Source organism: Leptopilina heterotoma, unplaced genomic scaffold (genome assembly GCF_015476425.1).
Source record: "Leptopilina heterotoma isolate Lh14 unplaced genomic scaffold, ASM1547642v1 Lhet_108, whole genome shotgun sequence".
In the NCBI taxonomy this organism is placed as follows: domain Eukaryota; kingdom Metazoa; phylum Arthropoda; class Insecta; order Hymenoptera; family Figitidae; genus Leptopilina; species Leptopilina heterotoma.
In genome coordinates, this window is record NW_025110825.1 from 504,787 (window position 1) to 521,587 (window position 16,801).

At 22.6% G+C, this 16,801-nt stretch overlaps 1 protein-coding gene across 2 annotated transcripts in view; it reads right to left on the reverse strand.

Annotated features, from left to right (window-relative positions):
- Positions 1–16,801, reverse strand: part of LOC122502820 (TOX high mobility group box family member 3-like) — a 476,754-nt gene that overhangs the window by 388,051 nt on the left and 71,902 nt on the right. The window lies entirely within an intron of this gene.

Below are 16,801 nucleotides of genomic sequence, written 5' to 3' on the forward strand. Positions count from 1 at the left end.
AATAATTTATTCTTTATGAAATTTTTTTATTTTTTTTTTACTTTTTTTTATGAAAATTCAGTCGATTATTTACATTAATGTTGTAATATTTCAAAATGTATATAAATATTTTTTTTACTTAATTACAAAATTATTTATGTTGTAAATAATTTTATTATAAATTCTAAAAAATAGGATTTCGAATAGTTTAAAATTAAAGAAATTAATTAAAAAATAACTTTTTTGCAAAATTGGAATTAAATAAAATCGTCTTAAATTACTTAAAGAACATATTTTTTTTCTTTATTAAGTATTGGATTTTAAAATGTTTTTGAACTAAATTTTTAAAAAATTTCTATTGTTTTCAAATGAATAATAATTAATTCTTTATGAAATTTTTTTACCTATTTTTTATTTTTTGTATGAAAATTTAGTCGATTATTTACATTTTATATTATAATACTTCAAAATGTATATAAATAATTTTTTTACTTAATTAAAAAATTATTAATGTTGTAAATAATTTTATTTAAATTTCTAAAAATAAGTTTCTGAGGAATTAAACATTTTTTAAATTAATTCAAAATTGACTTTTTTGGAAAATTGAAATTAAATAAAATTTACTAAAATTACTTAAAGAACATATTTTTTTCTAGATTATTAATTAGCTATTAAATTTCAAAAGGTTTTGAGCTATAATTTTTGAAAATTTTAATTGTTTAAAAAAAAAAATAATTAATTATGTAAATTTTTTTTTTACTTTTTTTTAATGAAAATTCAGTCAATTACTTATGTTTTTTGTTATTATATTTAAAAAATTGTATAAATAATGTTTTTTTACTTAATTAAAAAATTATTTATGTTGTTAATAATTTCATTTGAAATTAAAATTCTAAAAAAAATTGAATTTCTGAGAAATTTCAAATAATTTAAGTAAAATTGATAAAAAATTGCTTAAGGGAATTTGAACCATTATGACGTCACATATTTAGAACAAATGCTTTGAACAAACTGTGACGTCATAATGGTTCAAATGCCCTTAAAGAACATATTTTGTTTCGCTACAATTTCAATTTTACTTTTCCAAAAAAAAAAAATTAACAAAAATTGTAAAACTGAAATTAAATTAAAAAATTATAATTCTTTGGAAAAAAGTGCAATAAAAATGAAATGAAAGTTTAAAGGTAATATTAAAATCAAATTAAAGTTTATCTACAAGTTGAATTAAAGTTTAATTAAAAATTCATCTCTCTCTCTCTCTCTCTTTCTCCCCACTTCCCCTCTCCAATTTTTTTCTCTCTTCCCAATAATGTTAAAAGTCAGTATATACCAATGAAGAACATTGAACATAAATCACAGAAACGAGTAGTTATAAAGTTAGTTTAATTCTGAAAGAGTTCTTTCTCGTTATTATACGAGAAATAAAAGGGAAAAATTTATGACTCCTTTTATTATAAATTTCTTTGCAAATAAAGAGAATAAGAAAACGTTTTGCCAGCGAGCGAGCGCGCGCGCGCGCGTTCTCTTCTCTCCTCTAAGCATTTTACAACTGTTTGAAATATAAATTCGAATGGCTTATTAGAAGCAAGACAAGATTTGTAATTAAAGGAATCTTCATCATTAATCTAGTGAGGTAGAGCCATAAATCTGGTTATGAAGTGGGAATAATAATTGTGAATTGTGTTACAAACGAATCATAGTTATGTTTTGCAACAAAGAAATTATGATTGCATATTTCGTCGAAGGGGGAAAAAAAAGAATAAGAGAGAGAGAAAGAGAGAGAAATTGACTCTCTTTACTGTATATTATGTTTGCCAGTACAGTTTCCTTTGATTAAAGTCTTGATCCGGTTTGCCTTGCAGAAAGATATCATCTTAATGCGATTTAATTTCAAGGACGAGTCCATTCTGACCTTTCTTCTTCTTCTTCTTCTTCTTCTTGTACCCTTCGAGACAGTTCAAAGGTGAATGGCCAACTTTTCTCGTTCACGACTTTGATGACTATAATTTTCGAGCGCCTAAAGAAATTACACATCATTCCAAGAGATATAATAATTACACACGAAAAACAATCTCTTGTCAATTATTTTCAAATCTTGTGGAATTTTCTTTTTTTTACCATTTCGCTAATATACTCGTGACGAATATATTTTCATAAAATTCAAACATTTTTGAAATTAGACAATTGTTATATAAAACATGAAGAAATCGATCACTCCGAGTCTTCGACTCGAAGCAATTAACATCTTTTAGTTTTATAATAATTAAAGATAAAATCATTACTTTATTTGAAAAGAAAATTAAATTGAAAAGAAAATTATTTTATTATTACACTGAAATTAAAAATTTATTTGATTCAATTAACCGATTACTTGACTATTATCAATTAAATATTTAATTGAATGAAAAAATATTTATTGTAGTCAATTAAATGATTTAATTCATATTTGCTTCAAATACTGAAATTATTGATTCAAATACCATTTAATAGACTGTAATAAATATTATTTGATTCAAGTAAATATTTAATTGATAATAGTGAATTAATTGGTTATTTGATTCAAACTATTGTTTTTTTTTGAGTGTATAAGAATATTGTTACTGTAACTTCTTCAAAATTATTTTCATCATTTTAATTCAATTATTATTTTCTACAATTTTTATCTAAAATTCTTCTTTAAATCAAGTTTTAATAATTATTGAAAAACTTCTTCTTTTGAGAATTTTTAAATCCATATGTTTACAATTCAATTTTACGTGAAATTTCAACGATTCGTAAATTCTTTACTTATTTTTTATATTAGAAATTAAAAAACTTGAAATAATTTCAAAAAAAAATTGAATTAAACTTTTTCGAAAAATTAATTCTACAAAAATTGTCACTTTAATTTAAACTTTAAAAGTATGAAAAATTCAAAATTTTCAACGATTTTAATTTGGGTCAAAATTCGTGAAGTGGGCAACTAATTTTCAGTTGGTCAATATTTTTCATAAAATTTATGTTTTTCTGTTTGAAATAATAAATAAAAAATACAAGTTGAACAGTTTTGCAAAATTCGTTTTTTTGTTGTACATATTGTTAAACAAACTTTTTTGCATGAATTTAGAAAAGTTTTTTTTTTAAATAAAGTAATAGGTAAAATTTAATGATTTTTGGTATGGTTATATAAAAATAACACGATTTTTGATTAACATTTTTCATTTTAAAATTTAACGTAATTTGATAAAATTATAAACAATTTATTTAAACAAATGAAAATAAATGCAACTTCTCGATCTGTTATTTTATTTTTCAAAATTGAATATTGTTCCTTATTTAATGCCCAAGTATTACCAAAAAGAAAAAATTGGTATTTTACATTTGTTCAAAAGAAATAAATAATTATGTTAATAATAATAAGCATTAAAAAATCATAAAATCTTAAAAATATTTTTTTTAGCTTCATTAATTAACAAAATTAATTAAAAAAACCTATTAAAATAATGTTTGAGTGTTTCTGATGTATGAAAAAAGTATAACAATTTATTAAATTGTTTAAACAATTAATTGTTGTAATTTTTTTAAATCTGCACTTAGGGCTAAAAATTTCTAGTTTTTTCTCAATAATTGTGCAATTTGTCAAGAGTAAAACATCTGGTAATGATAAAAAATAAAGAATAAATTAATTAAACATTGTTTAAACAATTAATTGTTATTTTTCTCATAAAGTGTACTTGGGATTAGAAATTTCTAGTTTTTTCTGTATTGTGCATTTTCTTGTAACTACCACATTTAAGTATCAAAGAAAAGCAAAAAATTAAATATATAAACATTGTTTAAACAATTTATTCTATTAATTTTTCAATTTACTGTACTTAAAACTATAAATTCCAAGTTTTTTCTTAATTGTGACATTTTTTATATAACTTAAACACTTAAGTGTAATAGAAAAACTAAAAATTTATTATTTAACCATTGTTTAAACAATTTATTAACATTTATTTTATTATTTTTTTAAATTTAATTTTTTTAGTTGATTGAATTTAGAAAAAACTAGATATTTCTAGCTCTAAGTACACTTTATGAGAAAAATAACAATTAATTGTTTAAACAATGTTTAATTAATTTATTTATTTTTTATCATTACAAGATGTTTTACTCTTGACAAATTGCACAATTATTGAGAAAAAACTAGAAATTTCCAGCCCTAAGTGCAGATTTAAAAAAATAACAACAATTAATTGTTTAAACAATTTAATAAATTGTTATACTTTTTTCATACATCAGAAACACTCAAACATTATTTTAATAGAAGGTTTTTTTAATTAATTTTGTTAATTAATGAAGCTAAAAAAAATATTTTTAAGATTTTATGATTTTTTAATGCTTATTATTATTAACATAATTATTTATTTCTTTTGAACAAATGTAAAATACCAATTTTTTCTTTTTGGTAATACTTGGGCATTAAATAAGGAACAATATTCAATTTTGAAAAATAAAATAACAGATCGAGAAGTTTTCTTTCTTGAGTTTTCTTTCTTGAGAAGAATTTTATTAAAATTTAAAAGAATAATTGAATTATTTCAAACAAATTTAATTAATTTTATTTAAAATAAATGATTACTTTCTACAACTTTTATTAAAATAATAGAAAATAATTGAATTCCTGTAAAAAATTGTAATATTTTTGTAAATAATTAAATTCTTTCAAAGAATTTAAAAAAAATTCTTTTAAATAATTAATTTTTTAAAGGAATTGAAATTAAATTTTAAAAAATAATTACATTTTTTGAGCAATTTCTGTAAAATTGTATTGAAAATAATTGGAATCCTGCAATGAATTTTATTATTTTTGAAAATAATTGAATAGTTGCTAAAAATTTTATTATAATTTTCAAAAATAATTGAAAATAATTATTTTTAAAAATAATCCAATAGTTGCAAAGAATTTTATTAAAATTTTAGGTACAAAATAATTGAATTCCTGAGATGAAATTAATTATTTATAAAAATAATTTAATTTTTGTGAAAAATTTTATTAAAATTGTGTTTTTAAATAATTGAATTCTTTTGGATAATTTTATTAAAATAGTAGATATTGAAAATCATTGAATATTATGGAAAATTTTTTTAATGTAATACAAATTTTTGCAAAATATTTTATTAAAATTTATGAAAGTAATTGAATTTCAGATAAGAAATTTATAAAAATTGTAAATACAGTATACTCTCGATAAATTGAACTTCAAGGGACCGTAAATGCAATTCAAATTATCAAGAGTTTTATTTATCGCATGTTTTAATTACTGAGTGGGAGTATGAGAAAATTCAAAATAACAAGAGTATTAGCAATTTAATTAATATATGTGTATTTTAAGAATACATTCTTTACTATTGTGATAAAATAAAGTCTGTAATTTTTTTTTGTTTCATTGCACTCAAACGTGCAGTGTCTAGATTGTTTTCAAAAATAATAAACATTTATTACTTCTGGGAAACATTTTAAACGATATCAACCGAGGCAAATATCAAACTGAATTAAGAAATTACTGAGCTCTGTGAGCTCTCTTTGTCATCAGGTAATTAGGTATTTTGACAAGTGGAACAATACAATAGCGTTTATTAAGAAGAAAATATTTTCAAAATATGTATACATCAAGAAAAGTTCAAATTATAGAGAGTTTGGTTCGGATAAATTCAATTTATAGAGAGAGAATAGACAAATTTCACCAAAAGCTACTTTTAATTATCGAGAGTATATAAAACCATTGTTTTCTTTCAATTTACCGAAAGTTTTTCAAGGGACCAGCATCTTACTTCAATTTATCGAAAGATTCAATTTATCAAGAGTGTAATTATCGAGAGTCAACTGTAACTATAAATTCCTGTGAAATTTTTATTATTTAAAAAAATATTTAAATGTTTTTTGAAAATCATTGAATTGAGAAAAATTTTTGAATATAATGGAAATTTTGACAAGTATTTTATTAAAATTTTTGAAAAATATTGAATTTCAGAGAAGAATTTTATTATTTATAAAAATAATTAATATTTTGACGAGAATGTAAAAAAATTTTTGAACATATTTGAGTTTTTGCAATCTTTTGTAACTTATTCTCACAAATTTTTTTTTTTTTTGTGTTTTTAACTAAAATTCTTCTATAAATCCATTATTTTCAGTAATTAATAAATGTATGTTAAAAAATTTAGCTAATTTTTAGAAGAATTTAAATTATTAAAATATTTCAAAAATCTAAGTTATTGTTTAAAATTTCTAATTAAATTCATTCAAAATTTTATTTTTATGATAGTTCTTCAAGAATTAAGTTATTAAAAAAAAATTTTGTCAGAAATATAGAAAACAAAAAGTTTTGTATTAGAATTTGTTGTAATTTCATAGTTTATGAGGCAAACACTAATTTTTTAATTTTTACTGTAATCGGTAATTTTTGAAATATATGTTTAATAGAAAAAAATATTCTTGCAAAAATTCAACTCTTTTATATATTTTCGGTAGAAAAAAATATCAGTGATAAAAGTATTGTGCCATAAAAAAAATGGTAACAATATTGATATTTCTTTTTAAATCAATGATTTTTCATTTGGATCCATTATGAATATTTCCTTTGAAAAAAGAAGAGCATTGAATTTTTCCATTTGCGAATCAATGGAACTGGTTCAATCATAAAAAAAAATTTACAAAAGACTATTCACGTGCTTTGCAATATTTACCTCTTTTTACCTTAAAAATATTTCACTTTTGTAAATGGAATTTTCAATATTTTATATATGTATATATATATATTACATTAATATTTCCCTCTTTTTTTCAATTAGATCTGATAAAAAATTTAAAACCCTTTCAAAACACAAAAACCTTTTTCTCGTTGAATGAACAATGAATAAGTAAAATTTGCAAAATTGATTCGAACCATTATAAAGGTTTTGTTTTACATAATAAATAAGAGTATTAGAAGTTTAATAATGAAACAGCAGCAAACAATAGTGATAGTGACAATAATATAATAGATTATAATAATAATAATATTAATAATAATAATGAAAATAATAATAAAAATAATAATAATAATAATAATAATAATAATGAAAATAATAATAAAAATAATAATAATAATAATATTAATAATAATAATAAAAATAGTAATAATAATGACAGTAATAATGATAATAATATGAATAATCATAAAAAAATAATACCGCAGAAAAAAATTATAGAAAAGAATAAAATTGGAATAATAAAAAAAAAATTACCTGATGGGAAATATAAAATGAAAGAGGAAAAAAAATATTAAAACGTTGAGAGGAAAATCAATACTTTATATTTTCATTGACTGAAACTTGTCGGAGGAAAAAAAGGGGAGGACAAAAAAAATTCATGCAAGTTGAATGAAAAAGTTGTAATATTTTTTTTTGTTTTGCAAAAAAGAAAATGAAACTTTGTTATTTTATTGCGGATTATCATTAATGAGATAGAATCAATTTAACTTCCATGGATACATATATATATGTATATTCTGAGGTAGAAACAAAATGTTATTGTGTTTTCATAATTCGCCCACGTTATAACAATGGGGTGGAAACTTTGCTCCGTCGGGTCGACGCCCCGTGCGGAACGGAATAATAATAGGGAAAATAATAATAGAGGCTTGCATTCTACGTTGAAATAATATATCAAATTGAAAACTATTACTGAAAGAAAGAGAGGAGAAATAATAATAATAATAATAATAATAATAAATTTTTAATTTAATTCTCTTCTTCCAGAAAAATTATTATTATAATTATTACTAGCAACATATACCTCACTCGCTAACGCTCGTTCGGTTGTATTTAAACTTATTAGTTTTTACTTATTTTTTTTTTTTATTTGAACTAAGTAAATATTTACTGGACATAAATATTTTAATTTATGGTATCTATTAAATAGTTATTTAAACCAAATACAAATTACTTAAGTCAATTAAATAGAATAATTTAATTTAATAAATATTGCTTTAAATCAATTATAAAAATTACTTGATTAAATAATGCATAGTTTTTAATTAAAATAAATATTTATTTGCATCAATAAAATAATTTTTTTGAAATAACTAAACTTAGAAGGTTAGATTTTGAATGTTAGCCTGATTCTCTGAATAATTAGTAAGAAAAGGGCGAAGATACGTCCATTCTTTTCTTACTAATAGAATTTTCTGTAGGTAATGATCAGGGTGTTTTTTTGAAATTTTTACTGCACTATTCTTACGCATGTCACCGTCACCAATATTGTTACAATATATATTGTAACAATATTGTTACAACAAAGTCTAGACTTTGGGTTTTTGCAAGTCTAGACAATATAGTTGTATAATAATATAAATTTTTCTTTCTAAACCAGAATTTGAACATTTACAAAATTAAAACCTTATAGTGGTTAGAAAATGTAAAAAATTATTAATATTTATAAAAATATAAATTATTTTATTTAAAATCATTGTGTAATAAGACAAAAATTATGAAGTGACATTTACAAAAAATGTCATTGTACATTATACGAAATGTTATTTTTACGTATTCTCTTACTAAACCTTTCATTTTCGTCCGCTATCCTGGATTCGCCATTTTGTATTTTTAAAAAGTGACTTTGGATTCATAATCAGTGGAATTTTACTGAAAATCAGTTGAAAAGTACTAAAATATCAGTCATTCTTCACTGATTATTATTTTATTGTGATTTATTTATTAATATTGTAAATTTCTGTCAAACAAATAATTTTACTAAAAGTCAGTTGAAAATTACACTTACAGTAGTGTTTCATTCGAGCAACACGATCCGAGAAACGAACAAAAAACGATTTTCTTTTTGTTTTGATAACCAAGCTGTCATGTTCGCTCGTCTTATTGAAGTAAATTTTCATAAATGTTTATTTACATTATTCGAAGATAATTAAATCTTAAAAAATTACTATAAAAAAATTCTAATAATATTAGTTTTTAAAAATATTATAATGTTATTTTTCGAAAATAATTGAATTTCTTAAAATAATTCTTATATCCTAATTTACCTTTAAAAATTTTTTTTAAATTTTTGGTAATTCAATTATTTTCAAAATTTGCAATTAAAATTCTTCAAAAAATTGTAACAAAATACTTGAAATAAATTAATTATTTTCAATTAAATTTTGCACAATTTCAACTATTCAAAAAGGTTTCTATTGTAGACATATTTGAAAAATTTAATTGTGTTAAAAAATTATTCAAAGAAATCTAAGTATACTTATTTTTAATTATCTATAACTTAATCTATTGAATTTAGAAAAATTACATCAAGAGGACAAAACTTTGTTCTTTCGTCTACTTTTGAATAATGTTTAGAAAACTAAATTTTTATTAATGTTTGTTAAAAAATTATTTTATACCTAAAAATGTTAAATTTTTTTAATTTAGGCATGATTACAATCACAGGCACACAAAAAAAAGTTGTCTGTTCATTGAACAAGACCTACATGTCTTATAGTATTTTGGCCCCCTGAATACGAATATGAAGTCAGAATTGCTCCAGCACCCTCTGTTTTTTTTAAATCGAAAAAACTACCCTTAAGTCTAAAATTCAAGAATTAAAGTAAAAAAAAATAAAAACACGGCTTTCTTCGGAGTAGAAGAATATATTTGTGCGTTTTCTTCTTTCAACAACTCAAATAATGTCAAAATTGCTCCACCACCCCTGTTTTTTTAAATAGGAGAAACTACCCTTAAATCTAAAATTCAAGAACTAAAGTCAAAGAATGAAATAACCACTTTTTTGCGAAGTAGAAGAATATATTTATGCGTTTTCTTCCTTCAACCACTCAGAAATATTGTCAAAATTGCTCCACCACCCCTGTTTTTTTAAATGGGAGAAACTACCCTTAAATCTAAAATTCAAGAACTAAAGTAAAAAAATATGAAATAACCGGTTTTCTTAGGAGTAGAAGAATATATTTATGCGTTTTCTTCCTTTAACCTCTCAGAAATAATGTCAAAATTGCTCCACCACCCCTGTTTCTTTTAAATGGGAGAAACTACCCTTAAATCTAAAATTCAAGAACTAAAGTCAAAGAATGAAATAACCAGTTTTTTTGCGAAGTCGAAAAATATATTTATGCGTTTTTTTCTTTCAACAATTTAGAAATAATGACGAAATTGCTCCATCACCCCCTGCCCTTAAATCTAAAATTCAAGAATTATAGTAAAAAATGATATAACAGGTTTTTTCCAAAGTAGAAGAATATATTTATGTACTTTTTAAAAAAGCATCAGCATTGCTTCATCACCCTCTTATTGATTTATATTGAAAAAACTACCCCTTTAAGTATGAACCCAGAGTATACTAACAACAATAAAAACAATTAGTTTTAGACAAAAGCATACGTTCCTTTATTTTTGTTCTCATAACTAAAAAGCAGAATCAGAGTTAATTTATCATTATTTGTTGTTGAAAGAAGAAAACGCATAAATATATTCTTCTACTCCGAAGAAAACCGGTTATTTCATTTTTTTTCACTTTAGTTCTTGAATTTTAGATTTAAGGGTACTTTCTTCGATTTAAAAAAAAGTAGGAGTGGTGGAGCAATTTTGACATTATTTGAGTTGTTGAAAGAAGAAAACGCATAAATATATTCTTCTACTCCGAAGAAAGCCGTGTTTTTATTTTTTTTTACTTTAATTCTTGAATTTTAGACTTAAGGGTAGTTTTTTCGATTTAAAAGAAAACAGAGGGTGATGGAGCAATTCTGACTTCATATTCGTATTCAGGGGGCCAAAATACTATAAGACATGTAGGTCTTGTTCAATGAACAGACAACTTTTTTTTTTTAATAATAAAAATTAAAAATAATTATTTTTAATTTTTATTATTTAAATACACAATTAAAAATAATAATAATACTCCGCAAAAAAGCCCAACTAATAGAAAAATAAAAAAGTAGGTTAATTTTAAATTTAGATCCAACTATTACAATGTTATAGATTTATTAAGTAATATATAACAAGTAATATTATATATATTTCTCTAAATAAAGATGTCTATTGACTTTTTAAAATTGATTTTCTTAAAAATTTCTTTATTAAAAGTATTAATATTTAAATTTTATAGTAATTGCTGTTTTAAAAAATCAATCCGGGAATATTTATTTTTGGTCCGGGAATTTAAAAATAATAATTCACTAGACACCTTGAATTAATTTTTAACTTGATATAATAATTTTAATTCACTAAAATGAATTTAATTTTAGTTTTTAATAGAATTAATAAAAAAGAATTTAAATGTTTTTGGATATCGATTTTTTTCAAAAAATAGGTTATTATTGTATTATTTTTAGTTGTCAGTTATGGGAAAGTCGAGAAGCAGTCGAGAAGTTCGGTCGATGACAATTAGAAAATTAGACGATACGATTTGACAATTAACAAAAGAATAAACAAGATGATCGTTTGAAAACCAAAGACGATAACCAAATAATCGCTCGAAAAAATGAAATTCGCGGATCGAAGTGAAACACTAACTTACAGAAATATAAGTCATTTTTCACTGATTATCCATTTAAAAAATTATTGTTGATGTCTGCCAAACAAATACAGGGTTGCCACGGACCTGGAAAACCTGGGAAACCCGGAATTGTCATGGAATTTTTTTTCAGTCATGGAAAACCTGAAAAATCTGGAATTGTCAGGGAATTTTATAAAGCCTGATACTAAAAGCTCAATTTTTTGTGTTTGAGTCGTAAAAATTTCAAGTTTTCAAGTTGACATACAACTTTTTGATTTTAAATTTAGTGCTTACAATTGAAATCAATATGGCATTTCTAAATTTTAGTTTCTTTTGGTCTCTATCTTCCTTTAAATAATTTTTAAATTAATACATTTTAGAAACCCCAAAATGTTATGAAACTGAAGCTACCAACTTTTATGCAATGAAAATTTTTTCTTTTGCTAATTGTTTTTTAATGTAAGAAGCCCTTTAAAAAATTGCAATCGAAAAAAATTGCTTCTGAAGCAAGGAAATAATAATTTAGTTAAAATTTCGGGATATTTGGAAAATCTACGAAAAAATAATTAAAAATCACTAATTTCCTTGCCTTCCTTAGATCCTCTTACAATTTTTTTAAATGACTTGTCACATTAAAATAAATAATTTGTAAAAGAAAAAATTGCTTATGAGGTGAGGAAATAATAATTTTGTTTAAATAATATATGGATTTTTCGAAAATCTGTGTAAAAAATCAAAATTAATAATTTCCCCGACTTCGATCTTTTAAAACTTTTTAAAAGGCTTCTAACATTAAAATAAATAATTAGCAAAGAAAAAATTGTCATTGAATAAACGTAGGTAACTTCAGTTTCATAAAATGTTATTAAAATGCTTTTTAAAATACTGGTTTAATAATTGTGAAAAATTCTAAACTTAACTAAATTTTTAAATTTAAAAAGATTTGCTCCTCATCTTTCTTCGGAGCGTATCTCAAATAACCTACTTAATTTTTTGTTAATAATGAAATTAAAAATTAATAACTTATTTTGTTAACAATTTACTTAAAGGATTTTATACTTTTTGTCGTAATTAGCTAAAAACATACCAAAACAATTTTATTTCTGGTTTGGAATTTTTTAAGAAATGGTCTGGAAAACCTGGAAAAGTCATGGAATTTTAAAATCGATGTCTTGTGGCAACCCTGAAATAAATAAGTAAATACACAAGTAAATAAATAAGTTCCATTACAACACAGACAGCGCAGCATTAGCGAGTGAGGTATTTACGTATATTTAAAAAAATTTCAACAGACACTACGTGCATCAACGAACCTTAAAAAATTCAACAATTTATATTATCAATCGTTTATTAAATCTATACATATATGTGATTTGTGTATATGTAGGAGTTTATATCTGCATATGAGCAGTATACATGTGTATGTAATTTATGAACATGTGTGAGTATACATGTACATGTGATTAGTGTATATGTGTGAGTATACATGTGTGGGTGTTATGCGCGCATGCTTGATATTCATAGAACACTACTGCGCATGCCTGATATTCATAGAACACTACTGCGCATTCCTCACATTGATAGAACACTACTGCGCATGCCTGACATTCATAGAACAATAGTGCGCATGCCTGACATTGATAGAACACTACTGCGCATGCCTGATATTCATAGAACACTACTGCGCATGCCTGATATTTAAAGAACACTACTGCGCATGCGTAATATTGACAGAACACTACTGCGCATGCGTAATATTGACAGAACACTACTGCGCATGCCTAATATTGACAGAACACTACTGCGCATGTGTAATATTGACAGAACACTACTGCGCATGCGTGGCACTAATAGAACACTACTGCGCATGTGTAATATTGTCAGAACACTACTGCGCATGTGTAATATTGACAGAACACTACTGCGCATGCGTAACAGTGATAGAACACTACTGCGCATGTGTAATATTGACAGAACACTACTGCGCATGCGTAACAGTGATAGAACACTACTGCGCATGCGTAACATTGACAGAACACTACTGCGCATGCGTAACATTGACAGAACACTACTGCGCATGCGTAACATTGACAGAACACTACTGCGCATGCGTGACATTGTGAATATGTATACATTTGTGTTAATATTATTTTTAAAAGATATACATATATATACGGCTAGGGTCGGTCGGTCGGTCGGTCGGTCGGTCGTTCTTCAACTTAATATAATAAGAGATTATACTTGTGACAATATATTTTCTCAAATTCAAAAATTTTTAAAATTAGATAACTTATAAAACCAATGTTATATAAAACATGAAGAAATCGATCACTCCGAGTCTTCGACTCGGAGCAATCGATGACTTCATGTTTTATAATAATTAAAAATTACCGAGTGATAAAATAATTATTTTATTATTATAAGAATATTGTTACTGTAAATTCTTCAAAATTATTTTCATCATTTTAATTCAATTATTATTTTCTACAATTTTTATTTAAAATTCTTCTTTAAATCAATTATTTTTAATCATTTTTGAAAAAGTTCTTTCAAAATTTTCAAATCCATTTGTTTACAATTCAATTTTACGAAATCTCGATTATTCGGAAATATTCTCCAATTATATTTTATATTAGAAAATAAAAAAATTAAAATAATTTCAAAATAAAATTGAATTAAACTTTTAAAAAAAAATAATTCTCCAGAATTAATAAGTTAACAGTACCTATGAAAAATTCAGATTTTCAAATATTTTAATTTGAAACCTTTTTAAAAATTCAATTATTTCTAAAAGTTCTCGCTATATAATTCTTTGAATATTCAATTATTATTTAAAATTGAAACTAAAATTCATTTTAAAATTAATTTTTATTAGAAAATTGTACGAGAATTACATTATCTAAATACAAAAATAAATAATTTTTTTGAATAAATGAATGTTTCTTAAAATTGAATTCTCATAAAGAATTTTATTAACTAATTTTTAAATAATTGAATTCTTTTGACGAATTTTAATAAAATTTTTTAGAATAATTACATTTTTCAAGGAATTCAATTAAAATTGTATTAAAAATAATTTAAATTCTGCAATGAGTTTTATTATTTATAAAAATAATGGAATTTCTAAAAAAATGTATTATTTACGAAAATAATTGAATCTCTGTAAAAATTTTATTATTTAAAAAAATAATAATAATAATTGAATTGATACGAAGAATTTTACTAAAATTTTTAAGAATAATTGAATTCTTGTGATGAATATTGTTATTTATAAAAATAATTTAATTTTGTAAAGAATTTTTTTAAAATGTCTCAAAATAATTGAATTTTTGGAAATAATTTTGTTATTTATCGACATAATTGAATTATTTTGAAGAATTATTTATTTAAGGGCATTTGAACCTTGATGACGTTTCAGTTTGTGCAAAGCATGTGTGACGTCATCAAGGTTCAAATGCCCTTAAACAATTGAATTCTTGGGAAGAATTTTTAAAAAATTTTATTTAAAATAAATGATTTTTTTCGAACAATTTTATTAAAGTAATAAAAAATAATTGAATACCTATATACCTGTGAAAAATTCTAATATTTTTGTAAATAATTTTAATTCTTCCAAAGAATTAAAAAAAAACATTCTTTTAAATAATTGATTTTTTCGAGGAATTGAAATAAGATTTTTAAGAATAATTACATTTTTTGAGCAATTCCTGTAAAATTAATTGACATCCTGCAATGAATTTCACGATTTATGAAAATAATTGAATAGAATTCCCCGAGAAGAATTTTATTATTTAAGAAAATAATTAAAAGTTTTTTGAAAATCATTGAATTGAGGAAAATTTTTGAATATAATTGAAATTTTGACAAGTATTTTATTAAAATTTTTAAGAATAATTGAATTTCAGAGAAGAAATTTATAAATAATTGATAAATAATTGAATTCCTGGGAAATTTTTATTATTTATGAAAATAATTAAATGTTTGCGTAAAATATTATTAAAATTTATTTTAAACAATTGAATTCCTTTGGAAAATTTTATGAACATAATAGATATTGAAAATCATTGAATTGAAAAAAATTCAATTTTACGAAATCTCGATTATTTGGAAATATTCTTCAATTTTATTTTATATTAGAAATAAAAAAAACTTCAAATAATTTCAAAATAAAATTGAATTAAACTTCTTCAAAAAAAAAAATAATAATAATAATTCTACAGAATTAATAAGTTAATGTAACGTTCGTAATTAAATTCTCAGAATTTATTTCTTTTTAAAGAAAATTTATCAAGAAGAAAAGAAGAAAAGAGATTTTTTTTTTTTAAGAAGAAGAGATTATAAAACTAAAATAAAAAAAAATGAGAAATATTCCCTATATGAACATATTTTTAAAGGGATGAGTACTTTGAAAATCATATTTTTCTGCTTTCATTTCGCTTGATTCAGCACACGTTCAACATTGCAGAACCAATTGATTTAGTCGAAGAGTATATATATATGTATAAACGAAGATGGAGAGGACAGAGAAAGAGTGCGCCTTTCAAAGGGAAATGGACCAAAGGGGAGATGTGATTTTTTTTCCGTTTTGTTTTTATTTTAAGAGCACTCTTGAAAAAGGAAAATAAAAATCGTTAATGAGAGTAAATAATCAGAATTTTAAAGGGGTGGGGGGATGAATATTACCTTTTAACGATAATTATTTCTGTTTTTTTTTATTATTTTCCATTTTACACGTAAACTAAAGAACTGTTTTTTTTTTAAATATTTTTTATCAACAGCAGTTGAAAGTTGCATTTTAATACTAAACCTCAAAGAAAATAATAATAAACACAAATTTTAAAAATTGAAAAACTATAATTAATTATTGAAGCAAATTTTTTACTGTAAATATTTTTTATTGCAGGTTATCATGATTGCAAGGACCACTTCTGGAATGCTGTTAAACTACTAGTTGAAGGTAAGAGTGATGAAAAAAGAGACAAATAAAAACTAATTATAAATTATAAATTAAAAATACTTTTTTAATAATCATCTCTCTAAATTTTAATTAGTAAAAATTAAAAATGTTTACTAATTTCAATTAGTGACTGACGTTTTGCTTTTTAATTAGTAAATTTTTTTTTATAAAGTAGTAGAAATTCCTGTTCTATTTATAAATTAGTAGAAATTACTATTTATTAGTAAAATTTACTAATCCATAAGCAAAAAATTCAGTTACTAATCAAAATTAATAAGCATTTTTAATTTTTTACTAATTCAATTTTAGAGAGGGATCGAGGAGAGATTGTTAATTAAAACTTCTATTAATAATAAATA